Source organism: Dermacentor silvarum, unplaced genomic scaffold, assembly GCF_013339745.2.
Source record: "Dermacentor silvarum isolate Dsil-2018 unplaced genomic scaffold, BIME_Dsil_1.4 Seq927, whole genome shotgun sequence".
NCBI lineage: Eukaryota > Metazoa > Arthropoda > Arachnida > Ixodida > Ixodidae > Dermacentor > Dermacentor silvarum.
In genome coordinates this window covers 76,594-104,200 of record NW_023606979.1, presented here as the reverse complement: position 1 = coordinate 104,200, position 27,607 = coordinate 76,594, and the positions used below count along the sequence as shown (strand labels likewise).

General features: G+C 43.3%; 1 long non-coding RNA gene across 2 annotated transcripts; it reads left to right on the top strand.

Annotated features, from left to right (window-relative positions):
- The first annotated feature begins 626 nt into the window (after positions 1 to 626).
- LOC119435812 (uncharacterized) lies at positions 627 to 27,607 on the top strand. 2 transcript variants are annotated; one of them, XR_005188897.2, is made up of 3 exons: positions 627 to 4,433; positions 6,018 to 6,283; positions 27,500 to 27,607. It is a non-coding gene; the product is annotated as an uncharacterized LOC119435812 (long non-coding RNA). The 2 variants fall into 2 exon arrangements; XR_005188898.2 differs by having other exon boundaries at positions 628 to 1,840.

Here is a 27,607-nt window from a genome sequence, read left to right as displayed (position 1 = left end):
ATATCAATAAATGTGACCGATTGCCAAGCTAGAAAATTTACTTCAGCATTTCGTTTTTTTCTGACTAGACGACAACAACAAGTTCCTCATTCTGGCCTGGCCTACACTGCTCAGAACGGTATTATAACGCGCACTTCAAAGATACAATCAGAGGCAAGCGATACTATCAGGCAAGCGATACTATCAGGCACGCAGCTCGTCTACACAGCGCAGCCGCCGTTGCGCGCCGCTGAACCATTCTACTGTCCGCAGCGCCAATTTTGCGTCATGATGCGGAGAAGTGGTGAACTACGCTCGGTCGGCACACCTACGGTTGCGCTGCGCTTCCGATTCCGAAAGCATTTGGGTTTAGGGACAGTGAAGGCAAAATAGACTTTAAGCGGGTAGAAATAACCAAACAGAGGTTATCTGATTTGGTGGATAAAATCAAGGCAGGGGTGAAATTTCACCCACCACAAAGTACAAAATATGTTCATAGTCAGGGCTAGGTGGCGTATGACACCGCCCGATTTAAAGGGTTCAGCCTCATCCATCCATCCATCCATCCGATCTCGATAACAAGTGGTTGACGAAGCTGCAACAATGGATCGACCTTGGCTGCAAATCCAAGCAAATCTGTAGCCAGCCGGCTGGCCGGCTTTTATCGTTATGTCTTGATTTCTACTCAAGAGTGGAGCAAGGCAAGTTGGTTCTTTATTCTATGGCAAGGCCCCAAGGAACAGAGATTGACGCATCGGGAGCGAAGAACAGAAGCGATGGATGGTTACGCTACGCTGCTTGACTCTCGGCATGCTCGAATTGGCAAAGTTCCGAATTCGTCGCTGCGTGATGTGCGCTTGTGTGCTCGTAATGTGCCGTCATAGCGCGGGGATATTTGCGCTGAATGTGTTCCACTTGGTCTACAAAACTCTGCACGCAACGGCACCGAAGAAGTTGTCCTGTGTTCAGGTGCACGTATGTGCTTGGATACGCGATAGCCTGCCCTCAACGGATGTTCAACAGTCTGCACGCGCTCGTAACTTGCTCACGAGCTAAGCCCGTTGTAATTTGTTTTTGTTTGTGTTTGCGTAGCGTAGGTGTTAAAATGATGTGTAGTAAGCCGGCGTCGCGATCAGAAATTTTTTTTCAAAAAGGCCATTAAACGGCTTCTTAGGGTAAAAAGCGCGCGTACTTGGGAAAAAGTATCACATATCAATTGAGCTCAATATCTATGGTAGCGCGGTCGGCTCGATCGCGATCGAATTTTCCGTGTGACGATTATAACCTCTTGCTCACTTGCGTTAAAAACGTAGAATAAAAGTGCATTCAGTTGCGCACATGAGAGCATGCTGTATCCGATCATCGAAACAATCGAGCTAATAGTAGTGGTTCACTACGTGCGATGGTTACTTTTCTGCTTGCATGCGCTTTTTTAATGCTATGCAGCTGTGACAAAAAAAAAAAAATGTTAGCTCTGCTGTGTCTTTCTTTGATGCAACTTATTGCGGTGCAGCTTTGAGTGATGCCTGCCCAGTCAAGGCATTCGTGTCAGTAAGCTAGCCGTAAATGTTGTATCAGTTGCAAAAAAAGAAAAAAAAATGACATACCAGTGAGGCGAATGCAATCATCATAGACTATTTTATAAATACTTGAGTTAAATTGCTTAACGGGAGGGTCAATGTGCATGAAAACCAGATGACTGTGTTGATACTTAGCAGGACCAAGGTTACATAACATTACTAATTCATCATTTTCTTTCACTGAAAGGCTACTTGCTGTTGCCCTGCTGAAGCTGAGAAGAGGTCTGCTGCCTGCCAAGTGCCCATGTCTGTCAAGTTGTTGCAGTATTGTTGCCCGCAAAGTGAGGGCATTTTTTTCTCTTAGCTTTTTACTAGCTGGATCACGACATCTACTTAGCTGTGTAGGTGAGCACTGTTCGCGACATTGAAGTGCTGGTGGACAAGCACCTCTTAAATATTACACGCCTGACGGAGTGCAGCTGTGGCAGTATGCAAAGGTGTTGATATATAAGCCAAATTAGGTTCTTTCAGTTAATATATTGGTGTCATTGAATTGTGGTCTAGCAATATAAAATGCCAAATGGGGAGAAATAGCTTTAATTTGCTCTTGGTAGGTTGTGCAAGCAAATCAACTAAGCTGTTACACATGAAATGGGGCATTTGTAGCTGCATTCCGCAACACTCCAGCCCTGTATAACTTGCGAGTTAGGTGCTACCACTATAATTTCTCTGTAACCCATAAAGCGAGGTTCGGCATTGTAGGAGGCTGGCGTGAACAGAGATCTATGTAATGTGAATTTTAAATGTAAAAATGAGGTGTTCCTGTTTGGGTGTCTGTATAGACTTATGCTTTAGTTCCAGTTTCGTATAAGGCATACTTGGATGGGAAAATTGATTTCTTTTGGGCGTATTGGCACAAATGCGTGGGTAATGCTTGTATACATAGACATTACATCGCGATTGCTTAGCCAAGTGGTGTGCCTGCGTGCAAAAATTTAGAAGGCTCAGATTGAAGACTATCAACGTCTGTCGTAAAATTAACACCTTTTATAGTTAGACATGACAATTACTGCATGCCATCATAGTGTGATTATATTTTTGCTGAATGTGCTTCACTTTGTCTATAAAGCCCTGCACACTCTGGCATCATGGAAAATATAATGTGAAACATGCCATGCAACTTACCGATGTGCACGAATATAACGCAGGTTATTTTTTTCTAGAATTTCTGGCCTTGGAAATGCACGTCATGTTATATTCTTGTTCGTGACAGGGCTGTAATGCAGATTCCTTTCTTTATATTTTCTGGCTTTTTAAACTGGCAAGCCAAACCACTGTGCAACAATACTGTGATTGCTACCACGTGTGGACTATGTTCGAACGCACATGAGCAAAAACAGCTTTGCCTTATTCGATTGTGTTGCGGGCACTTCTGTTTCCAATTACCTTGGTGGCATTGAAGTGCTATCCACTTCCATGCATTATTTTCTGTTTTGTTATTGCATAACGTCACATTACAATTGAAATATGTTTTTGTTCTTTCTCTGAGAGCCCCATAGCTCTGAGGTCTTTCTCTGAGAGCCCCCACCCCTTTCCTTGTGTTGTAATTGTGGTTGCATCAATTATGTGCAAAGGATGGTATAGATGACCAGTCCTCCAAATTTCATTTTATCACAAAGTAAGGCACAAGTACCTAGAGAATTCGGTATATTAGAAAACCAAAGTTGAACTGCCAAACACTACCAAGCAGCCTCAGAGTAGTTTGTCTCAAGTAGATAGATTTCATTGGTCATGTAGAGGTGCACAACATACCTCTTTATTACTTGCTGAACACGTAAGCTGTGAGAAAACTGAATATTTTCGTAGCTTGAGCTATGTGCTATCGACTATTGTTTCTACTCTCTTCAGTTGTGTAAGAATACCCAGCATTTCTTTTTCTAACCCATTTCACTTATTACAGAAGGATTACTGTATGTGTGCAGCGAAAACGAATCATGTGGGCAATGATAAGCCAACAATGTGTAAACTTGGAACATTCATTGTGCAGTTTGATGGCTCAGAATAAGTAGAAATACACCATAAACACTTTTAACTTTTGCTTGACACAAGGCTACAGCATACACTAACTGTACTTGCCTGCTGTAGCCCTGTGCCAAGTAAATTTCAATTGCAATTTAGCTTTCCAGTGTATGCTTCTGTTCTTACATCCTGTTGGAGGGCTGGTAACATGTTTCACATTTCTAGCAACCACTTAGCCCCTCTTGTGAAGGTGGTAAAAATGTACCAACTATATTTTTTAACCGATTTGCTAGAATGTGTAGGCAGTTCGCTTGGAAAACTAAAGCAATAGAACCAGCGCAGTGATGTGACTTTCTGTTCGCGTGTCATAGGTTAAGAAAAGCAAGGTGGGAGCTGTTGCCAGTGTTCTGACTAGAAAGTGAAACCAGTATAAACGGGTTACACACCACTGATCTCTACTATAGGGGGCTGGATAGCGCATTGAGCGCCCTCGACTGAAGCCAACCTGTTCCCGGAAGTTGGCTCTTTATGACTTTGCAGTGGCACTACACCTGCATGGGAGGGCACTGCCAAAGCAGGCCAGAGAAGTGTTTTGAGACGTCCAGAATTTTCCATCACAGGTGCCAACAACATTGCTAACATAAGTGCTGAAAACACTGGTGAATCGCATACGGGTACAGATACGGGTAAGAGCTCTTACCAGACATGTAGAGACATCTCCTGAAATGCAAAAAAAAAAAAGCTCGAAGAAAAAAACTGCAATATTATGTTACTGCATGCACTATTACATGCAGCAAACACCATGCTTCAGGGACAAGCCGCTGCATGACACCACATTTCCACTGCCTTCACCTGCGCCTGCCTGGCTTGGCAAGCCGCGAAGCGGCATCCAGCAAAACATAGAAGAGATCAGTGGTGCGCACCATATTTTGTGTTCCCTTTCTCGAAGCCAGCTGAACACGTAACTGTTTCCAAAGCAGAAAAACTAAGGGCAAGGGCTCTGAACACATTGCATTGTAAAGTGGCTGGTGCTGGGGCATAGCAAATACTGTGGCATTGTAGATTTACCTGAGGCAGTGTAGGAGCTCAAACAGCTTGCTGGCTGTTAGGAAATGACCAACATATTCACTTTATCTGCAAGTCATACCTATCTTGAGGAATTGGATGTTGCCTTTAGAGAAATTGTAGAAGCGAGCTTGCTTGCTGAGAGCAGGCATTTGAAAATACAGAATGAGCTCAACACATTAAACACCAGAACAATTTGTTCAGAATTTCAGATCGGGAATCTTCAAAGCATAATTTATTCAGTGGTGTTGAGATTCTGCTCAAAGTTGTTGACAGTTAGGTTCATATTGTGTTCAAGCATTATGGTAAAAACATTCTTTGCTTGGAGTGCTTAGCAAGGCTGTACTCCACATAAGCTTGTGTATTTTTGCTGCACTTTCAAGAACTGTTTTCTTCAATTGAGGTTTTGAAGTTTGCATTGTTGTATGCATGCAAACATGTTGTGTGTGTTGTATGTAACCCATCCTAACCTAACTGAAACATCTGTATAGTGAACACAACTTGACCTTTTTACTTGATTTTCTTGATTGCACACCCCTGTGGCAACATAATTTAATTTGAAAACTGCTTGCACCTTACTGAAAAAAATTATTTGAAACCATAGCCACCAATAACACTAGCATGACACGATTATGAAAATTGTAATATTGTACTTCGATAGCTAATGTTTTTAAACATATGGTGCTCTGCCTGTAGTGTAAATAATTTTTTCCTAACTATGGTGGAAATAGATGTACAGGCGGAGAAATTTCTGTAATTTTTTTTTATAACCTGTACCTGGATTTTGTGTTTCAATAACCTGATTGCATCATTGCACACGCTACCATTGTATTGTCCTAATTTGTAGCCATGTCGTGATTTGTCGCATTGCTACTTGTCGTATTGTTACTCCTGATCTTCATGTAGTGATTACTTCAGCGTTCTGCATTGTACAAATGACTTGATTGTACTTCTTTCGAATTCATATGTATGCCCTCCCTGCTATGATCTCTTGTGAGATCGGCAGTATTGTTAAATAAAAATAAATAAATAAATGGGTTCCTGATATCCAACCCTGATGCAAGATTTCAAAGTATAAACAGAAGCAAGAACGTTTTTCCTACTTTTCTTCCAGAGAAGCTCACAGCAATTTCCATATGTAAAATAACTGGAAAAAAGTTTACTGAGCTGGGGGGGGCAGAGCAGTGGCTCATTTGAATAGTGCCAGATAGAAAGTTACGACAAACTTTTCACTATATTTGATTGCACTTCTATATAAAGCCCTGTCATTTGTTGCAAGCTGAAATAAGAACGGCCACAGCTCAGTCATGAGTATGGTGTTGTGCATTAAAGTAAAATTGGCATTACCCAGAAAGTCACAAAGCTATGAATACAACTTAAATGGACTCTTTTAGAAAAGAGACATCACTAAGAAAATCATCCTTTTTTATGCAGCATGTGGAGACGAGATTTCTTAAACATGGCCATGGCCCTCAAGAAAGTAGCCGAGACCAGAGCCTGCGGATGTTCATTCCTGTTCTGGCAAAGATAGGCCAGCCTTAACCAGCTGGGTTTTCCAAAGCGAACTCATCGCAGCTTGAGTCGCCCCATGTCACAAGCAGTTGTTCCTACAGGGACCGTGAAAAGGTTTTCTGGAGCACAAGTCTAACTCGGTGCCACCACCCTTCTACTGCAGTTTGTTTACCTACTCTGCTAACCAGGTAGGTTAAAGAAGGCGAAGGGAAAGAGAATGAACAATTTCAAGCGTAGAACTTGCTCAAGCTCAATGCAGTTTGAGTGTAAAATTTTCCTGTTATCATTTACAAAAAAAAGGGAAATAAGTAGATGGTATGGTCTTCATACAGTTACCTCTTTCCCACAAAGAATTGGACATGAAAAAAACTGCTTATGAAGGCTTGAATATTGGTTGGTATGATTTGGCGTAGATAGGATAATGATTATGAACATTTCTGGTGAGCTTAAATATAGATTAGAAGAAAAATTTCACTCCACTGCCAGAATTTTAAATCATCCTAATAATTATTGTGTTAATGGTTTGTGCATGTTGAGCGACAGTGCTTCTTGATGCCTGCTTCTTGCTGGCATCATTCTCATGCTGCGTAATCCACCAGTTTACTTCCCTGTTTCTCCAGTTCAATCAAATTTACATTCATCACAAGAAACCTTCTAGATGATTTCTGTAAACTTGCTGATGAGATCAGAGGGTGGCATGCACCCCAGGCTTTCTTAGATATGCGTTCAAGAGCCTCGGATCTTGCGAATGTTAAAAACATACTCTGGCTGAGCAAGTTCTTGGTATCATCTGCAAGATTATTTGCGAACACGAATTTGCCTAAATTGGGGAAGCAGTCAATCTAAAGCATGTCAAGTGATATTGCTGACGAAGCATACACATACCAACTCAAATAAATAAAAATACAGTACCAATTGCAAGAATTGTTGGGGTGATCTCATTCTTGCAGTGGAATGAAATCTCGAAAACGTTTTGCAGCGCAAGAGCAACATGAACATAAAAGAACACATGGGACGGCAGATGAGTGCAAACTACCAACAAAGGTTTATTGACCACCACACGTGTTTATACTGCGTTCATCACCGTTGCACATGCACACAATACCTTCTAAGAAAGGGCAGCTCTTTATCTGAAAAGTGTATAGAAGGTGTGCTGATACAGGCTGAACCTAATAAAGATATCTTTTCAGCCTCTATTATCTCGCGGGTGAGTCTATGATCCCTTCTGCTGACAACAGTACACAGACCATAAAGAGGCCTACATGGACAGGAGCTGCAGTGCATTACTAACCAATCGTGCCATCTTTACATTGAGCGCGTGTTCATTTAGCCTATCATTCAAACATCTCCCTGTTTGCCCTATGATTGCTTTCCGCATGACAGTGGAATACTGTAAACTACATTAGTAGTACGACGAACCAATGGATGTTTGTGCTGCTTCTTGCAACCTCGTTGATCATGAACGTTCCTCTGACAGCAGAGTTTTATGAGCTTATGTGGGGCTTAAAGAAAAAACATTCACTTTCGAGCAGCCAGCAATCTTTTTGATATTATGAGACAGCTTATGAATATATGGAATGACAGCCTCTTTATGACGTGTTGGGAGATGTAACCTGTGACCGGTTAATCTCCATGTGCAATCGGAGCAGATTCTGCAACAGAACACAGCACATGCAACAGGTATCCAGCTTGTAACAATTGCTCAGACTGGTAGCAAAGACTTGATTGCATCTGATGTGAAAACATAATTTTTAACTGCATTCAGGAAACATATAGTGACGATTCCCCTTTTGACCTGTTTAGAAGGTGCCGAGGGATACGGCAAAATCGGCTTATTAATTCGCGGTTTATAGCACCAACAGATTTTGTCCCATCAAAAAACAATCTTAGTGTCAAGAAACTTAAGAGTACTGTTACTAAGCATTTCATATGTCAATTCGAGGGACTTGTCTTTAAACATGTCAAGAACAACAAAAGCATTTTTCCTGCACCTCATCAGTACTCTTCTCAGGGAAAACGATGTATTCATCAACGTCAGGAAAGACTTTTGCCACACTCTTTCCATCCAAACAGTCCAGCACTGTTCTGTCTAATCTGGCCAAAAACAAATCACTCAGAATTGGTGCTATGCATGATCAAATACATATGCCCTTTTTCTGAAGGTACTGCTTCCCTTTCCACTGAATGTCTGTTGACCTTAGAAGCTTAAAAGTTCCAAAAAATCACTAACCTAAATACCAGAGCAGTTCTGAAACCCTATACATCCATTGCAATCTATGCACTCATCTACGGCAACCAGCAGTTCATGAGGTAGAAAATTAAGCAAGTCCTTAACGTCAATAGAAAAGGCACAAAGTTGTTTTTCGCAGTTAGGGTCTAAGAATTATAAGGCTTCATCTGAATTGTTGACAACAAACGGGCCATAATATCAAAAGTTTGCTGGCCGCTCAAAAGTGAATGTTGTGTTTTCGGCCCCACATAAGCTTGTAAAACTCTGCAATCAGGAACATTCGTGATCAACGAGCTTGCAAGAAGCAGCACAAAGATCCATTGGTTCGTTGTACTGCTAATGTAGTTTACAGTATCCCACTGTCATGTGGAAAGCTATATCTAGGGCAAACAGGGAGATGTTTGAACAATAGGTTGAATGAACACGCGCTCAACGTAAAGGACACGGCACGTGATGGTTGGCTAGCAATGCACTGCAGCTCCTGCCCATGAAGGCCTCTTTTTGGTCTGTGTACTGTTGTCACCAGAAGTGATCATAGACTCACCCACGAGATAATATAGGCTGAAAAGATATCTTTATTAGGTACAGCCTGTATCAGCACACCTTCAGAATCAGAATCAGTTTATTCAATGCAAAAACGGGGTTAATTACATGGTAAGTATATACAGGAGGTCCTGTAGTTAAAAATTGACATGGGACCTCCTATGCATGATGACGATAATTATTAATACAAACAATGGCAACATTAAAGTTTACGATAATACAGGTTTTTAAAAGTCAAGGCATAAATGAAATAAAATGCAGCAGTTCAATGCATAAGAACAAGGCTGCAGATTAGTCAATAATAGGAAGAACTGCAAAAGGTCCTTTCCCAAGAAGATGAAAAGAATGCAGGAAATAGAGAAACACAGTTAAAGTTAAAAAAAAGAAAAAAAAACATACTACACTGAAAAATGAGAGTCGGATAAAGCTAAAAGAAAGTGCTTAAGTTCTGTATGAAACCTGTGAGATTTCAACAATTTTAAAGGAAGTGGTAATGTGTTCCAGAGAGAGAAAGCTGAAAAGTGTAATGACTGCTTGCCGTAGTTGGTGCGAACGCTGGGTAAAATAAAGTTCATATTCTCTACAAATTTAGTATTACTTATATTAATAAGAGACGTTGGTACGATGGTTACTGGAATATTATTGTTTATTGCCCTAAAAGTAAAAATGGCGAGGTTGTATTTAACAAGATCAGTCACATTCAAAATATTATGAGCATGTAATAACTCACTAGCGTTAATGCTACGAGATAAAAATGTTATTAGACGAATAGCTCGATTTTGAATGACTTGCAATGACGTTAGGTGACTGCTATAAGTGTTTTCCCATGATTCAATGGTATAGTTGATATGAGAATGAACAAAAGCATAATACAGCGACATTAGAGTAGAAAATGAGAAATATGGCCATGCTTTAATTAGAACGCGTATTCCATATGCCATTTTCTTTTTTACGTTAGCTATGTGAAGGTGAAATTTAAGGTGGCGATCAAATTCCACACCTAAATTGGAGCAATGATGACCTGCAGTGATTAGGTGATTGTTGATGGAAATGGACTGAAGGTGCTCAGGCGATCTCTGATGCGAGGTAAAGACGACAAAGTTGGTCTTATTATGGTTAATCTGCAGCTTATGTTCACACCACGCGGAGATTGACAGAAGATCTTCGTTTAGTTTACTTGTTAGTGTTTTTACACAATTGTCAGAATTAAATATAGTAGTGTCATCAGCGTACAGAATGCACTTCGATGAGGAGAGGCAACTAGGCAGATCATTAATATAAATTAGAAAAAGTAGGGGACCTAATATGGGACCCCTGGGGTACACCTGTATTAGTAGTAGCTTCTTTAGAGTAGTACCGAGCAATGTTGATGACTTGTTTTCTATCTTGTAATTAAATGCGGATTAGAAGTAGTGGCAGACCTGTTATTCCAATGGCTTTGAGCTTAGCGCAAAGAATTGTGTGATCAGTAGTGTCGAAGGCCTTAGGTCAACAAATATGGAGGCTGTAAATTTACCTTCATCAATTGCTTTTTTAAGGTAATCAGTAAGAGCTATAAGTGCTAGATTAGTTGAAAAACCAGAATGAAAGCCAAATTGATGGGGGGAAAGAATACTAAATTTATTTAAGTACTTTGTTTGACGCTTTTCTTATAATTTTTTCAATAACCTTATTAAAAAATGGAAGAACACAAATAGGTCTATAATTCTGCATGAGCGTGGGATCACCTTTTTTGAAAACAGGAATGACTCGACCGCGTTTAAGTTCACGTGGGAAGACACCGGTTTTAAATATGAGGTTAATGATAGCAGAGATAACGTTAGCAATATGTTGTGCAATTATTTTAATATGGTAAGCGTTAATATTATTGAGGCCAGCGCTAGTGGCTGTAAGGGTCCTAATTATTGAAATTACTTCATCAGGTGTGGTTGGAAAAAGGAAAAATTAATGAGGTAGGCGGTTAAATGGCATGTTACAGCATGAAGTGGAATCAGAAGTGGTATTGAAAAAAGCATCAGAAAAGACATTAGTAATATCAAGCGGATTACTGTATTCCCTGTTATTGTGAATGATCCTCGAAATGACAATCTGGGTGTTACGATTTAAAAAGGTGTTAACAATTTCCCACTTTTTCCTAGTGTTATTACCACATTCTGCAACTTTATGTTCGTTATAATTCCTCTTCGCAATTCTCAGCTGAGCAGAAAGTGAGTTAGAAAATTTTTTGTAATGGGCAAGTAGTTTGGCATGAAAAGGTGTTTTTTTTTGTTGTTCTTTTGTACAAATTTTCACAAGACCGCATTGCTTTCAGAAGGCTATCTGTAAGCCATGGGTTTTGCGGTGGTGCTACCTTTTTTCTGCATTTTTGTTTATGAGAATGGGAGTTGAAAAGCGATGAAAGTGTCAACAGAAACTGTGAAAAAGCTGTTTGGGGGTCATTAGTTGATACAACTTCTGACCAGTCAGTTTTAGTTAGACTAATAAGGAAGATTTCTTTGTCAAGTACAATTCTGTAATATGAAGTGTTCTCAAAGGTTGAGTGATTGCGAAAGCATAGAACCATAGGGTAGCAATTGGTAAAGTCGGTGTTAACGACTTTACCGAGTGTTATTCACTTGTCAGATAAAGAGCAGTCGTTTCTTAGAAGGTATTGTGCACATGTGCCACGGTGATGAACACAGTATAAACACATGTGGTGGTCAATAAACCTTTGTTGGTAGATTGCACTCATCTATCGTCCCATGTGCTCTTTTGTGTCAGTGTTGCTCTTGCGCTGCAAAACGTTTCCCAGACCCAAATTGCCACAATTCTGAATTAAATCTGCCTCCTCATGTTAATCTCGAATCCCTGATAATTCAGACAACTAAATACCTCCAAAGGGGTCGCAACATGAATTATGTATGTTGCATTTATTCCGTATTTTATCCATTGATACAGCTTATGTGCAGAATATTGCACTCCACTTCCGTTGTATAAGTTCATTAGAGAGTTTTAACTTGATCTTAATGTATTACAGCTCTGTACCGACACACTGGCGACAGCTTGCAATAACTACAGCTTTTGGAAATATAATTGTAGCTGCCATATTTTATGTACATACTGGTGCATAGGCGTTCGCAACAGCAATGGTTAGGGTACACTAGTTTCTTCGATTCTGGAGTATGCATCCTCCACCAGATTGCAATGTGAAACAGGGTGTCAATGTGGGGTACACTACTACATAAACTTCATCAGCATTTCTCCTTGTCTATGGCACAGGTCATTGTTGCAACGACTGTAAATGCATGGTGCTTGTCTACAGCACCCGTAGAGAACAATATTGGAGAATCAATAATGAACAGTAAACATATTGAATAATCAAATGGTTTTTAGTATTTTTGAACGAATTCAACACTTTCTGCCTTGCATTTTGCTGTTGGCATGTCTGCACAAAGTTTGGCTGCAGGATGTCATTTTACGTGAAAGAGTGTTTGTGTGCATGACACCTCGTCGGCAACGTTCTGCTGCACAGAATGTCATGAGTTTTCCTTTGTGTCGGTCACCATCTCACAAACTGCTCCTTTTGGAGTTGAAATGCAACATTAATGCAATGCGCATTGGATGTTCTAACAAAATGAATCGAGCCCTCTTATCGCCTTATTCTCCTCACTTGATGCCTAGTGTTAAATAGTATGATTGACACCATGAGATTCAATGTGGTGTTCAATTGTGTGTAAGGGGAGGGCAGTACCTTAATTAATTTTAGCAGCTTTTTCCTACAGTGCCACTATCCGGCTTGCAATGAGCTTGCAAGAGCAAGCCCAACGTTTTAGCAGGACGGGTTTCCCCCAACAAATCATCACCTCCGTGCTAGGAGGCCTCCTCATAGAAATGCAGAGGACCAAAAGCAAACTGCTGCATGAATACTCGCCCAGTGGAACCGTCAATATCATTTTCTTTCATTAAAATAAAACTGAAGCTTTGAATAGCATCTGAACTTAGACTTGTTTGAAAAATGAGCCATTTTCTTGAAGACAGAGGTTCAACAGGAAGACAGAAACTTGAAGAAGTATTGTAGAATGCTGTTTGTTTCTTTCAATCATTGCTGCCACACTTCACTTTTGATTGTTGCAACAACTATAATGTAGTTTGGTAGCTCTCCTGCCAACCTATATAATGTGACAACTGTGTTGAAAAAAAAAACACCTAATGGTTTGCCAGGAACTAAGGTCCATTTTTTAAGCTTACACCTGTAGATGATACTGCTGAATGAATACTCACCCAGTAGAACTGTCGATATCATTTTCTTCCATAAAATAAAACTGAAGCTTTGAATAGCATCTGAACTTAGACTTGTTTGGAAAATGAGCCATTTTCTTGAAGACAAAAAAGCTTCAAGAATCAGATGGAACTGTTTGTCCTTGTACCTGCCCAGAACATGTGTGCTGTTAAATATTGGTGTGCAGTCGCATCGCTTTCAATGGACCATTAAAGGGCCCCTAAACCTCCCAAAGGTCGAAATTTAGTTGTGGTGTTGCAGTTGTGCACGAGTCTACAACGAACACGTAGCCGCGAGAATGTTTTGAAATGTTGCCGTAATAGCGGAGTTACACGCGTTTGATGATCGAAAAACGGCCCTCGCTCATTTCGCTCTTTCCTTCGCTTCTCTCCTCGTCTACTGGTCTCCCCTCCTCGCCGAGTGCTGCTCGAAATGTCACGTGACATACGTCATCGCCAACGCGCTTCTCAAAACACTGCCTACTTCCGGTTAAGGCTTGTCCACGCTAGCCATGCTAGCGGCACATATACGGACGACGAACCGGCCTCCAGTCTGCCGTGCGAGAGGTGTCCAAAGTAAACGGCAGTTCGGCCGGCACTCCGCCCGCTGCCCGATCAACGGGCCAATCGACGACCGCGAAGCTGCGTGCCTCCGCCACCAGCAACGAAAACATCAGCTGCAGCTGAGTGCACGGCTACCGACGAGAGACGACCGGCTCGGCTGTGCCCGCATCGCAGCCGACGGCGCCACTAATATCAGCGTATTTTTCTTCTTTGTGTACAATTATTGCGAAGAGCGATAACAACGATAAGAAAATATTGCGGCTTGTGAGCATCAGTAATTTATTTCGAAGCGCCGTCTGCTTTAGCTTTGAAGGGAACCGGAAAAGGCCTAGCGACGATATCGGCGCTGTCGAGCGATCAGTGGCGGTGAGGCTGCCACACAAATGAGTCCCAGTCTCATCCTCTCTACGAACAGCAAGGAAATCTCGTCGCTCGCGAGCAAAACCGCTGTCGAACGGCGGCCCGCGAATGGCAAACGGCGTGCGGCGAGTTAGCGGCATGGTAACGTGGACGTGGACTCGGCGCTTCTCGGCTACCCGCTGTTGCTGTGGTGCCGGCGTGTGTTATGCGAAGCGTGCTGCTATAGAGGCTGTGTTGCGCGCACGTCTATAAAGGCCAACACTGTCGCACTCTGATCGCGCAGCTAATCAGACCGCTAAGCATGACTGTGTTGGAACACGAGCGATTTGGCACTTGCGTTGCGGGCTGTAATTACCGATGCGCAAGCGCGCACAAGCGAGAAACGTGGCAAGGACAAGCAGGGAGCGCGTGTACTTGCTAGCAGACAAACCGGAAGTCGTAGGTTCTTGTTCGACCAATGGACATTGTTTCCGCAGCTGACATCACCAGATTCCCCCTGCTGACGTGACGACTGCTGGGGTTACCGGAAAGGCGAGGAGAGGAGGACGGCATTGTTTTTTTGGTTTTGTGGCACGCCCGTGGCGCGTAGCGCTGCAGCGTTTGGCATTGATCGTAAAGGCATTCTGAACTCGATGCGCGTGTTTACTTGTAATGTTCAAAAAATATCTGAGGTGGTTTGGGGGCCTTTAAGTGACCGTATCCCCCTAGTGCACACGGTGCTTAGTCAATCTGTCATTTACGCAACGACCACTTGGGCCAATGTAGCATTTGCCACATGACAGGGGGATGTAATAAACGACCACAGTACTACACGCCACGAAAGTGGTAGCGTGCTTCGTGCATGCTGGACCTTTGTGCCCTCGGTTGTTTACTGCTTGGCATATGCAAACCAGCTTTTGCGGCGCTGAAAACAGCACAGGGACACCACATTTGGCAGCCCTGCTTTTCAAGCGGTTTGACAGGTATTGCATTAAGGCACAACAACTGGTCATTTATCTGGCCGAGTCCAGGTGCCCGTTTGCTTTTGGTCCTCTGCACTTCTTTGAGGAGGCCTCCTAGCACAGAGATGATGATTTGTTGGGGGAAACCCACCCTGCTAAGACATTGGGCTTGCTCTTGCAAGCTCATTGCCAGCTGGATAGCGGCACTGTAATGTGATTGCTCGCAAATAAATTAATGACGTAATGGGAGTTTTGTACCAAGAAAAGGTCTTCCACACAAAGTGTATCAGCCTTTTTAATTGATCTGGTTGACTGACTTTATTCTGTTCCAAAACCTGATTTACTAAGCTGTGGGAACTTTTATAGAAGAATCTGACCCCAAGCTTTTATTAACTCCACTGGTTTATCTAGACAGTATCCTTGAGCCCTGTGTGGGATCAATAAGAAGTGGTGCAAATTTTTATATGTCGACCACTACATGGTTTTAAATCGGGGGCTCCTAAGGATATTCAGACAATTTACAAGTGTTCTTGAGGCACTTGAGCGATCTACACCAGGTCTCAGTTTTACTCATGAGATGCCTGTCAACGATTGCTTGCAGTTCCTTGACCTGTCTTTCCCTCGGAGAACATGTGTGCTGGAAGTATCAACCAAGATCAAAGGAGTGAATCCTAATTTACAGTTCGGCTCACTCAAAGGTGGTTAAACGTGGCATAGCTGTCTACTGCTTGTGCTCAGCCCTCAATAAGTTGTGCATACACCAGTGGAAATGAGCTTGCAAGAGCAAGGCCAATGTCTTAGCAGGGCAGGTTTCCCCCGACAGATGATCGCCTCTCTGCTAGAATGCCTCCGCGAAGAGGTCAAGTGCAGAGGATTGAAAGCTACCGGACTCTGCCGGATAAAAAACCGGTTGTTGTGCCTTATGTGTGCCACCTGTCGCACCGCTTGAAAAGCGCAGCCACCAAGTGTGGTGTCTGTGTGCTGTTTTCAGCGCCAGAAAACCTGGATCGCATGTCTTGAGCAGTGAATGACCATGGGCCCAAAGGTCAAGCATGCACGAAGAAGCACGCTACCCCTTTCATTGCGTGTTGTACTGAGAGCTTTTACTACATCCCTCTGTCATGTGGCAAATGCTACATCGGCCTGAGCAGTTGTTGCGTTAACAACAGATTGAAAGAGCACCGTGTGCAAGTCCTGGCACTAGCGGGATCCGGTCACATAGCGGACCTTTCTAAACGATGCCACTGCACACGAATAGTTAAGCACACATGTTCTGCGCAGGTAAAAGGATGAAAAGTGCCGTCTTATTCTTGAAGCTTTTTGTATTCAAAAGGGAAGACGATAAATGTGTCAGTACACTTTCTATTGCTCCATTAATAAAAGAATGCGATTATGTGCATCAGAACCTGTCTACCGTGCATCTTTGATAAGTGTCTTCAAGCATGCACTGCCTGCAGGGGCGTCTGCATCAGCAGGCGTTTGGTGTGTTGCGGCACCACGTACCCGAGCAGACGAGGGTTGGACCCTTCTGCGTCTAACCGTGCGCGGCTTAGCCATGTCCGGGGAAAAGGGGATCCTGGGGGTTGAGCTGATGCCGAGTGTTTGGACCTTTAAGGCCCCTCGGCGGAGGCAACACACCCCTTTGGCCTCGGCTTCACGTAGACGGCACCCCCGGACTGACCCACCCGGTGGAAATCGGTAGTTGCCTTTTCCTGTCTCTCTCTCCAATCTTCGTCTTTCTCTCTCGCTTTTTCATCTTTCCTGTCTTCTACTCTATTCTATATTACTTCCGATCTTGGCAGTGAGGGTTAACCCTGTGTGAGTAGCCAACCTAGGTTATTTCATATTCGGTTATAGTGGTGACGTACGGCTCGCGTCTGCAGGACCTGTGCTTACAGGCCGTGCAGCATCCCCTTGTTGGGCTCCATGGTGGGTGGCTGGCGTTGCTGCCAAAAAATCCATATATCCTTATGGCTAGTTCCTTCCCATCACTCCCTGATCGCCGTCTGAAACGAGGGCACACCGAATACGTGTTCCAGTTCTTTGGACAACAAAGAGAAATCTTCCCACGATTCCATGTAATTCACTCCGAAAAAGCAGAAAAACCAGTGCGAACAATTTCACCTTGTCTAGTTTCAAAGTCTCTGGCTGAAGTTTTTGGTACAGATTATAAAGCATCGAGGATGGCGAGCGGTGATCTCCTCGTGGAGCTCCGAGACCAGAAACAAGACGAAAAACTGCCCAATTTAGTATCTTTGGAGATTCCCAAGTAACAGTAACCCCGCATCGTACTATGAATACCACCCGTGGCATTGTCTCAGATGATGATCTGTTGCAGCTGAGTAAAGCTGAACTTCTGGAGGGTTTCAGGGAGGAGAATGTCATCAATGTTAAACGGATTAAAATGAGGCGAGATGGCAAAGAACTCCAGACCAAGCATCTGATACTTACTTTGAACTCAAGTGTTCTGCCTGAGTCCATCGAGGCCGGGTACATCAAGCTTCGGGTTACGCCATACGTGCCAAATCCTCTTCGATGTTTCAAATGCCAGCGGTTTGGCCATAGTTCCGAGAACTCCCGAGGCCGCCAAACTTGTGCGAAATGCAGTGGTCATGAACACTCCTCTGAGTCTTGTGAAAGCTCTTTACATTGTGTGAACTGTGATGGGGAGCATGCCGCATACTCGCGGTCATGCCCATCCTGGAAAAAAGAAAAGGAAATAGTAACTATTATAGTAAAGGAAAACATAACTTTCAAGGAGGCACGCAGGGTATCGTACCTGCCAAAAACCAGCTTTGCTGAAGTGGCGCGTCATGGGGCAGCACCACAACGGCTCCCGGCGGCTGTCTGGCACACGCGTAGTGAGCCGGCGGTGACACCATCTGCCCCCTCGGCGGGTGCAGCCAGTGCTGCTGCTCTGCCATCTAAGAAGGGCCCATCAACCTCCGGGCTGGTGGGCTCCAAGGTCTCGTCTTTTGAGGCGAGGCTCTCAAAGCCAACACAGTGTGCTCTTGCGTGTCCAGCGCCTCGCAAGAGGACATGGGCACAACACCGAGTGTGAGGGCGCAGCCAGTGTCTAAGGAGCGGCGCGATTCCATCGACCACTCCAAAAAAGAAAAATCTCGTGTCACGGCGCCTGGAAAGGGCCCATGAGCTTACTTTGTATTCTTGAACACACAGCATAAAAATCTATCACAATGAACACACAAATCCTACAATGGAATGTGAGAGGACCTCTGCATAATCTCGATGATATCACAGAACTCCATAAATATAAGCCAGAAGTGCTGTGTGTTCAGGAAACACACCTCAAACATACAAAAACAAATTTCCTCAGACAATATGCTATTTTTCGCAAAGACCGTGAGGACACGGTCGTGTCATCCGGTGGTGTGGCTATCATTGTCGACAGAGGTGTTGCCTGTCGGGAAATAAAACTTCGTACACCCCTAGAGGCAGTTGCTGTCCAAGGGGTGCTGTTTGACAAGCTAGTCACTATCAGTTCTATCTACATCCCTCCCAGTTATCAACTCAATAAAACCAAATTTCAAAACTACATAGATGAACTTCCGGCTCCATACATTGTTGTCGGAGATTTAAACGCACATAACACTTTTGGGGAGACTCGCGTTGCGATGCAAGAGGTCGCCTAATTGAAAACTTTCTTTTTTCCTCAGGAGCATCTTTACTTAATAAGAAAGAGCCAACGTACTACACCGTGGCACATAATACATACTCCTCCGTAGATTTAAGTATTGTGTTGAGTACACTAATTCCGTGCCTGGAGTGGTCCGTTCTCAAGAACCCCTTTGGGAGCGACCACTTCCCAATTATATTAAACTTGACGAAACAAGATATATGCTCAACACACATTCCCCGATGGAAGGTTGACGCAGCTAACTGGGAACATTACCGAGAACCTACATATTTAAGCACGGATGATATTGCCTCCATTAATATAGAAGACACTGTGGCGTCTATAACAGGCTTTATAATTGACGCTGTCACGAAATGCATCCGTCAAACCAACGAACTTGCGAAGAAATGTCGCATTCCGTGGTGGAATGAAGAATGTAAACAAGCGCGGAAAAATAAAAATAAAACTTGGGGACGACTTCGCGACTCTCCAACTGCCGAAAACTTGATTAGTTTCAAGCAAATAAAGTCACAGGGTAGAAGAACGCGTCAACGTGCTAAAAGAGAGAGTTGGGAGAAGTACATCTCCAGTATAAATTCTTACATGGATGAGACGAAAGTGTGGAATCAAGTAAATAAGTTAAAAGGCCGGGAGGTGCACCCATTACCCTTAGTCAGTACTCAAGGTGAGAGCCTGGAAGACCAGGCAGGTTGTCTGGACGAACACTTTGAATATGTCACAAACATTTCTCAGGTTCAAAGAACACGCAGAGCGAAAGCCTCTTGATCGAAAATGTTCACGAAATGAAGATTACAACTGCCAATTCAGCCTAGCTGAACTGGAAGCTTTTCTTAATTGCTGCAACAACTCGGCACCAGGCGGCGATCGTGTCATGTATGAAATGATTAGGCCCGTGCATCCTGAAGCACTGAAAACAATCTCGTCTCTTTTCAATGCCATGTTGGCGGCTGGGTATATCCTGTCCTCGTGGAAGGAGGCTATAGTCATCCCTGTGCTTAAACAAGGCAAAAACCCGTCCCTAGCAAGCAGCTACAGGCCAATAGCGCTAACAAGCTGCTTGTGCAAACTATTTGAAAAAATGATAAACAGGCGCCTAATCTATTTCCTTGAAAATAACAAACTACTAGACCCCTTCCAATGTGGTTCCAGGGAAGGTATGTCCACAACAGACCACCTTGGTCGCGTTGAGTCTTATATTAGAGATGCTTTTATACATAAGCAGTTCTGTCTCTGTGTTTCTTGACCTAGAGAAAGCTTACGATACCACAATGGTGCTACGGCATTCTCCGAGACCTTTCGGTAATGGGTATCCGTGGCAACATGTTAAACACAATAGAAAGTTACCTATCTGATCGCACATTCTGCGTAAGAGTGGGTGACGCTTTGTCTAGGTCATTCACCCAAGAGACCGGTGTGCCACAGGTGGGGTGCTTAGCTGCACACTAGTTATTGTAAAAATGAATTCCCTGCACACAGTCATCCCATGCACGATGTTTTATTCTGTTTATGTCGACGATGTCCAGATAGCCTAAAGTCATGCAATATTGCAATCTGCGAATGACAAGTGCAGCTGGGAATAAACCAATTGTCCAAATGGGCAGATGAAAATGGTTTTAAAGTGAACTCCCAAAAGAGCACTTGTGTACTCTTTACAAACAAGAGAGGCGTAACGCCAGTACCAAGTATACAAATCAAAGGAGATTCGCTCTCTGTGAGTAGCGACCATAAGTTTCTAGGAATCATTTTAGATTCCGAGCTTACATTTATTCCTCATATTAGGTATCTGAGGGCAAAATGCCTCAAGGCAATGAACCTTTTAAAGCTTCTGTCGCGTACGATTTGGGGTAGGGATCGAAAGTGTTTGCTTAACTTATACAAAAGTCTTGTCCGCTCACGTCTTGATTACGAAGCCATAATTTTTAATTCTGCAACGCCAAGTTCATTGAAAATACTAGACCCCGTTTACGATCGAGGTATCTGCCTCGCGACTGGTGATTTCCGAACAAGTCCGATCCAGAGCCTCTTTGTAGAGTCCAATCAGTGGTCACTCCATATGCAGCGTTCATTTAGCAGTTTCACATATTTTCTGAGCGTACGCGCGAACACTGAACATCCTTCATATTCAACCATAAACGATTTGACCGCTGCCACACTCTTCCATAACCGACCGGCAGCGAGAAAGCCATTCTCATTGTGTGTAAGAAACCTTAGTGGGGCAATGGGTATTCCAATTCTTGAACAGTCCCCTATGGCTCCAGTGTAACTGTTACATCCGTGGTAGTGGCAGCTCATCGATTTCGACATCATTTATAGAAGTCGCAAAACACGTGCTAGAGGCACACATTAAAATGCCTTTCCTAGAACTCCAATCTAAATACGTACAGAGTACAGAAATACGTAAAACTCTGTACAGAGGTGTACAGAGTTTTACACAGACGCATCCAAGTGACATGCCGGGGTATCTTATGCAGCCATCGGTCCATCCTTTTCGGAATCCGGTGTACTGCACCCGGAGACAAGTATCTTTATGGCTGAGGCCTATGCACTATTATCGGCTGTGAAGTATATAATGAAATCAAAACTTCAAAAGACTATCATATTTGCGGACTCCCAAAGTGTCATGAAAGCATTGAAGTCACTCTGTAAACACAGAAACCCTGTACTTAATGAGCTCTATTCCATTCTGTGTAAAGCGTATATATCTAACCAGCATGTGTTTATCTGCTGGGTGCCAGGCCATAGAGGCATTGAGGGTAATGTTCGAGCAGACCAAATGGCCACATCAGTTACATCTCAGGCATTACATGTCCCTACAGCTGCTGTTCCTGCAACAGATTTGAAGCCTTTCCTGTGATAGAAACTGTGAAGCCACTGGAAATGCTTGTGGGATGTGGAAAGAAATAATAAGCTTCACTTGATAAAACCAGTTAGGTTTCTGGCCCCCCGTAACGAAAACACGATGAACTGATGTCCTGTTTTGTTGTCTAAAAATAGGACATACATATGGCACCCACAATTTTTTGCTTACTGGTGATGAACCACCAACCTGTGGTAGTGGTGAGAGGCTGACCACCCTGCATGTCCTCGTGGAGTGTCGGGAAGCCGAAACACAGAGAAAAAAATATTTTCCTGAAGTGTACCGGTATCATGTCCCTCTTCATCCCATCATGTTTCTTGGGGAAGAACTGCTTTTTAACGCCAAAGCAGTCGTCGATTTCTTAAATGATGTGGTCCTGCATGTTATTAGCCCAATAAGTTCGTAGCGCATCCTCTCTCCAGAGGATGCCGCTGTGATAGTAGTTTTCATAGTACTACATGCCTCCAGGCCCTTGTGGTTCAAGGGCTCTGTTTAGGCAGAAGTGCTTCTTGCCAATTACTGCATCTTAAATATTTTAAATATCGTGTCATTCTTTCTCAATGCATTCTTCATTTCATTGTACACCTCATTACTCACTGTCATGATTTTAGTACATGTATATTTTACGCACTTTACAGGGATTATTTTTAGGCCTCTTTACAGCCACGCTTCATCTACTTCTCAGAAATCATCGCTCCACTGCACACTCAGAAACACTGACATGGCGCTCTTTGGCCATAACTGGCCCTTGCGCCATAAAACACCACACATCATCATCATCAAGCATGCTCTACAATTCATGCTCTGCCGTCTGTTGGCACATGAACAGTGAATGTATATACAGGGTGTCCCAGCTATCAGGCAGCATGATTAAAAAAAAGAGTAACGGCGTTACGCGAAGCAAACCTATTGCGTATTGTTTGCAGTACAGTGGAGTAGCCGCCAGGAATTTTTTTGTTACTGAGATTTAATTAGGTAATTAATTGTTTAACTCGAGAAGTACTGCCCGAATTATCAAAGTGTCAATGAGAAGATTGTAGAGCAACATGAAAAACTCCCAATACAACTTTCTGTTGCTCAATATGTGCTACGTAAGTGTGTTTTTCCGAGCGTGAAAGAAGCCGGCGAATACACGAAATTGCTTCGAGCGGCCAGTCGCGTGGGAATTCTGCGTGTATTCGCGGGCTTCTTTCACGCTCGGAAAAACACATTTATGTAGCAGGTATTGAGCTACAGAATGCTGTATCGGGAGTTTTTCATGTTGCTCTACAATCTTCTCATTGACACTTTCGTAATTAGGACAGTACTTCTCGAATTAGATAATTAATTACAATTACCTAATTAAATATCAGTAATGAAAAATTACTAGCGACTACTCCACTGTACTGGAAACAATACGCACTAGGTTTGCTTCACGTAACGCCTTTCCTCTTTTTTTAAATCGTGCTGCGTGATAGCAGGGACACCCTGTATATACCCGCACCTTTACATGTACTACAATCAGTTGAAAACCAGTGTTCTACCTGTCCTTGCCATCTTTCCTCTTCCCTTATTTTTTCCTATTTCTTTAAAGCACTGAAAATGCATGAGATGTTGATTTTCCAACTAGCCCAGCCGTCTGCTTTAAGTATTGTGCCTGTTTATCGTACTGCCCCATTTTTATTCACCGCCTGTTCTTTTGTTATTTTACGGTCATACCCAGTTTAATTTTGATCTCCTTATTTATTTTATTTGGCCAATATCGTTTTTTTTTCTTTGTCTTTCGAAAAATTTGTAGTCATAATCTGCCTTTATTTTCCATTTCCACTGATCTTAACGAAACACATCTTAATACAAAGTTTATCTTTCTTAATTCTTCGTTGCTTGTTTTCCAAATGTCCAAACAGCTTGCTTTAATTCCTATTTTGATTTCTGGGTAGACTAGGTCTACTGGATTGAATGCTTGCTTACAAGTGTAGATCCTTTTCTGTTCTGGTCACCCCTACTCCTTTTAAAAACTGACAGCAGTGCCCCTACCCGCTCCATTGAAATCACTGGTAAACCGTGCCTTCCCCAACTTTATTTCAACACTTCGGCTTCTCATGACCTATTATGTGCACCAGTATCTCCCCCAATGAGGGTAGGGGTGAGGAAGCTCTGCATACACAAAAATGCTGCCCTCCATCACAATCACGGCTAAACGCTGCCTTCCCAACTTTATTTCAACATCTTCGGCTTCTCTTGACCTACTACGTGCACCAGTATTAGAGCACTGCACGGGCCCGGGCCGGCCCGGCCCGCGGGCCGGGCCGGGCCGTCCGAAGCGTTTGTCGGCGGGCTCGGGCCGGGCCCGGGCTTAAAGCCGCGTTAAAGCCCGGGCCCGGGCCGGGCTCGGGCTTGAAGCCACGGGCCCGGGCCAGACTCGGGCCCGCTCATTGAAGGGCCTAATTAGGCCTTCGAACACACGCGACCGTTATGCATTGCATGTTTCAATGTATTCTGTGCCAAGCTGAAGTGACACGTGCAAGATGACTGTCATCATCATCATCAGCCTATATTTATGTCCACTGCAGAACGAAGGCCTCTCCCTGCGATCTCCAATTAACCCTGTCTTGCGCTAGCTGATTCCAATTTGCGCCTGCGAATTTCCTAACTTCATCACCCCACCTAGTTTTCTGCCGTCCTGGACTGCGCTTCCCTTCTCTTGGTATCCATTCTGTAGCTCTAATGGTCCATCGGTTATCCATCCTACGCATTACATGGCCTGCCCAGCTCCATTTTTTCCTCTTAATGTCAACTAGAATATCGGTTATCCCCGTTTGTTCTCAGATCCACACCGCTCTCTTGACTGTATATCTTATCAGATGACTATCTTATCAAAGAAAATAGTAAAACAGATGAAGTTCTCATTTTTAACAGCGGAGGTGTTTCAGCCGGGTCTAATGTGTCCGCTGAATACAAAAATGTGGGCCGATCCTGGCAGCAGTGCAGAAAGGGTCCAAGCGCAATAGCACATACACCTGTGAACTAGCGAAGCTGAGCCTGGTTAAGTCTAGCTAATAATGGTGGGGACTAATTGCATATCGATAGGAAATTGATAGCCAATCAATAGCTAGTCGATAATCGATCAATAATCAATAAATTCCCGAAAATGCTGGGGATGACTTTAGCCTAGCCCAAATACGTGGCCAATACCTTACGATAGCCAATCGACAGCCAATCAATAGCTAATCGATAATTGATCAATAATCAATAAATTCGGATAAGTTGGTAGTGCTTAACCTATCCCAAATACGTGGCCAATATCTTGCAATAGACAATAGATAGCCAATCAATAGCTAATCGATAATCAATCAATAATAAATCAATTCCGGGAAATGCTGGGGATGACTTGGTAGTGCTTAGCCTAGCCCAGAAGCCAGGACTAGCTAGGTGCCCATCATCTCCGCTGTCTCTTTAGCATTGCGCCGCCAGTGCAAGCTACGCAAATTTTTTTTTCTTTTCCGCAAAAACGAACATTGTTTCCGCGTAAGGAAAAATAAATTATACAAAGAACCACTCCTGAAACCATTTCCATGTTACCGCTTTTGCGATCGCACTATTACCAGTTTTAATACTATGGCATTATTTTAGCGCTAAGGCCAGTTACTTTTGTGCTTCAATGCATAAAACAGCGTTTTCCTCAAAAGGTTAACTGGAACGCCCATGCATTTCGTCGGACACTTTGAAAGTTAGTATATCGAAACTGGTTCAGTCCTGAGAATTCGTTCGAAGTGGATACGCCTTGCGAACTCAGCGGCTATAATTCGTAGATTGAAAGATGTGCCGTAACATAATTAATTAAAAAGTTAATTCGCGTAATTATGTTAAATATTCAATTAGGCCATCAATGTCAGAATTAGCTTGGAACTACATAAAACAATTAGCATCCTTAGAGCGTCGTCGCATTAATGCGAACACAAGAAATCCTGAGATATGGTCCATTCCATACTTCAGAACACTCTATAAGCTTCAGTCGTTAATACATTACCTACCATTCACTTTGAACAGATACAAAAATGGCGGTAATTTCAGTAAGAAAGAACTCAGGCTGACACTTTGGTCGCTTGTAGTGTATCTGATGTGATTATTATTCTGCCTTTGTGTATGGTTCTGAGTATATAATGTAAATCCTGTTTCGTTTTCTTAGCAAATGTTGATCTTGTAAAATTCAGTCTCATGCTATGTTGTATAGGTGGTGTTGCGTTGTTTTGTATAGCTAGTATTGTTATTGTAGTGTTGTTTAAAATGCATTCTGTTAAAAGTTTTTCCAATTCTGTTAACTCGCCGTGACGCAAATATTCTTTGTCTTTCCGTTCATAGCTATTTCGTCTATGAGGAATTCCAGCGATAGCTGGAAATATATGTGAATTATTGTGCATGTGTGCACACTGTTTGCTGTACTATTGCCTTGCCTGGTCTTTTGGGTCACGTCAAGCTACATCATCATCATCATCATCATCAGCCTATTCATGTCCACTGCAGGACGAAGGCCTCTCCCTGTGATCTCCACTTACCCCTGTCTTCCGCTAGCTGTTTTCAACTTGCGCCTGCAAATTTCCTAACTTCATCATCCCATCTGGTTTTCTGCCGACCTCGACTGCGCTTTCCTTCTCTAGGTATCCATTCTGTAACCCTAATGGTCCACCGGTTATCCATCCTACGCATTACATGGCGTGCCCAGCTACATATGTCAAGCTACATATGTAGCTTTTAGTCCAAAATGACCGTCCAGCATGTAAACTGGACAATAAATTGATTTGATTCGATTGATTTCGTCGGACACTTTGAAAATTATTATCTCGAAACTGGTTTAGTCCTGAGAATTCGTTCCAGGTGGATATGCCTTGCGAACTCGGCGGCTATAATTCGTAGATTGAAATATGTGCCATAAAATAATTATTTAAAACGTTAATTAGCATAATAATGTTAATTCTTCAATTAGGCGTTTTGATTTCTCGTGGAAATAATGGCCACCTCATCGAGTAGTTTAGATCAAGGATTATAATTGCGCTATCTGCCACAGGCAATCTTTAAAAATTTGGTTCAGCTAAAATGAAACGCCCTGTATATTTGCATGCTAAATGACATCATAGAACTATATCGTACAAATCAAGGTAAGTGCAGTGCGCACCACCAGAAAAATAGTAGCACAGGCAATGGGCCGGATTACTGATGTTCCCGTGGGAGAAACAAAGATTTCGGCCTTTTATTGCTTATATACTGCAGCTTATTAAACCTCTAGAAGGTGAGGCTGACAGATACGGCACAATCTGTAAGTAAAAAAAAGAATTTTTTTTTTCTTACAGGCCGGGCCTGGTCATGCACACGCGAGCCCTAGCTAAGCTTAGTAATGAACGCCCGGGCCCGGGCCGGGCCCGGGCTCAGTAACACGGGCCCGGGTCAGGCCCGGGCTTGGAACCACAGGCCCGGGCCGGGCCCGGGCTGGTCTCGGTCATGTACGCCCGGGCCCGGGCCGGGCTCGGGCTTTGTATTACGGGCCCGGGCTGGGCTCGGGCCTCGTAAAGCGGGCCCGGGCCGGGCTCGGGCCGAAAAATCAGGCCCGTGCAGTGCTCTAACCAGTATCTCCCCCAATGAGGGTAGCGGTGAGGAAGCTCTGCATACACAAAAATGCTGCCCTCCATCACAATCACGGCTAAACGCTGCCTTCCCCAACTTTATTTCAACACTTCGGCTTCTCATGACCTACTACGTGCACCAGTATCTCCTTCAATGAGGGTAGGGGTGAGGAAGCGTTGCCTACACAAAATATGCTGCCAAGGAAAACAGTTGCTACACTGATTACAAGTATCTTTGTCGCAATGTCTGCTACAGCAACATCCCTTTTTCCAACAATGCTGATCCATGTTTGTTTTTCTAACGCATAAGTTACTGCTTTGTTGTGCTCTATGATTATCCTTTTCTGTCGCTTTCTTAGGATGTAAATTTACCAGTGCTGTTTGTTTCTCCTAACAGCAGCAAGTTTATCCTTGCAAGGCATGTGGGATCAAGAACAACTTTCACCAGGAAAGAGTGCAAGACAAGTGGTTGAACAAAATAAAGTTGTTTCTATGTTCTAAAGAA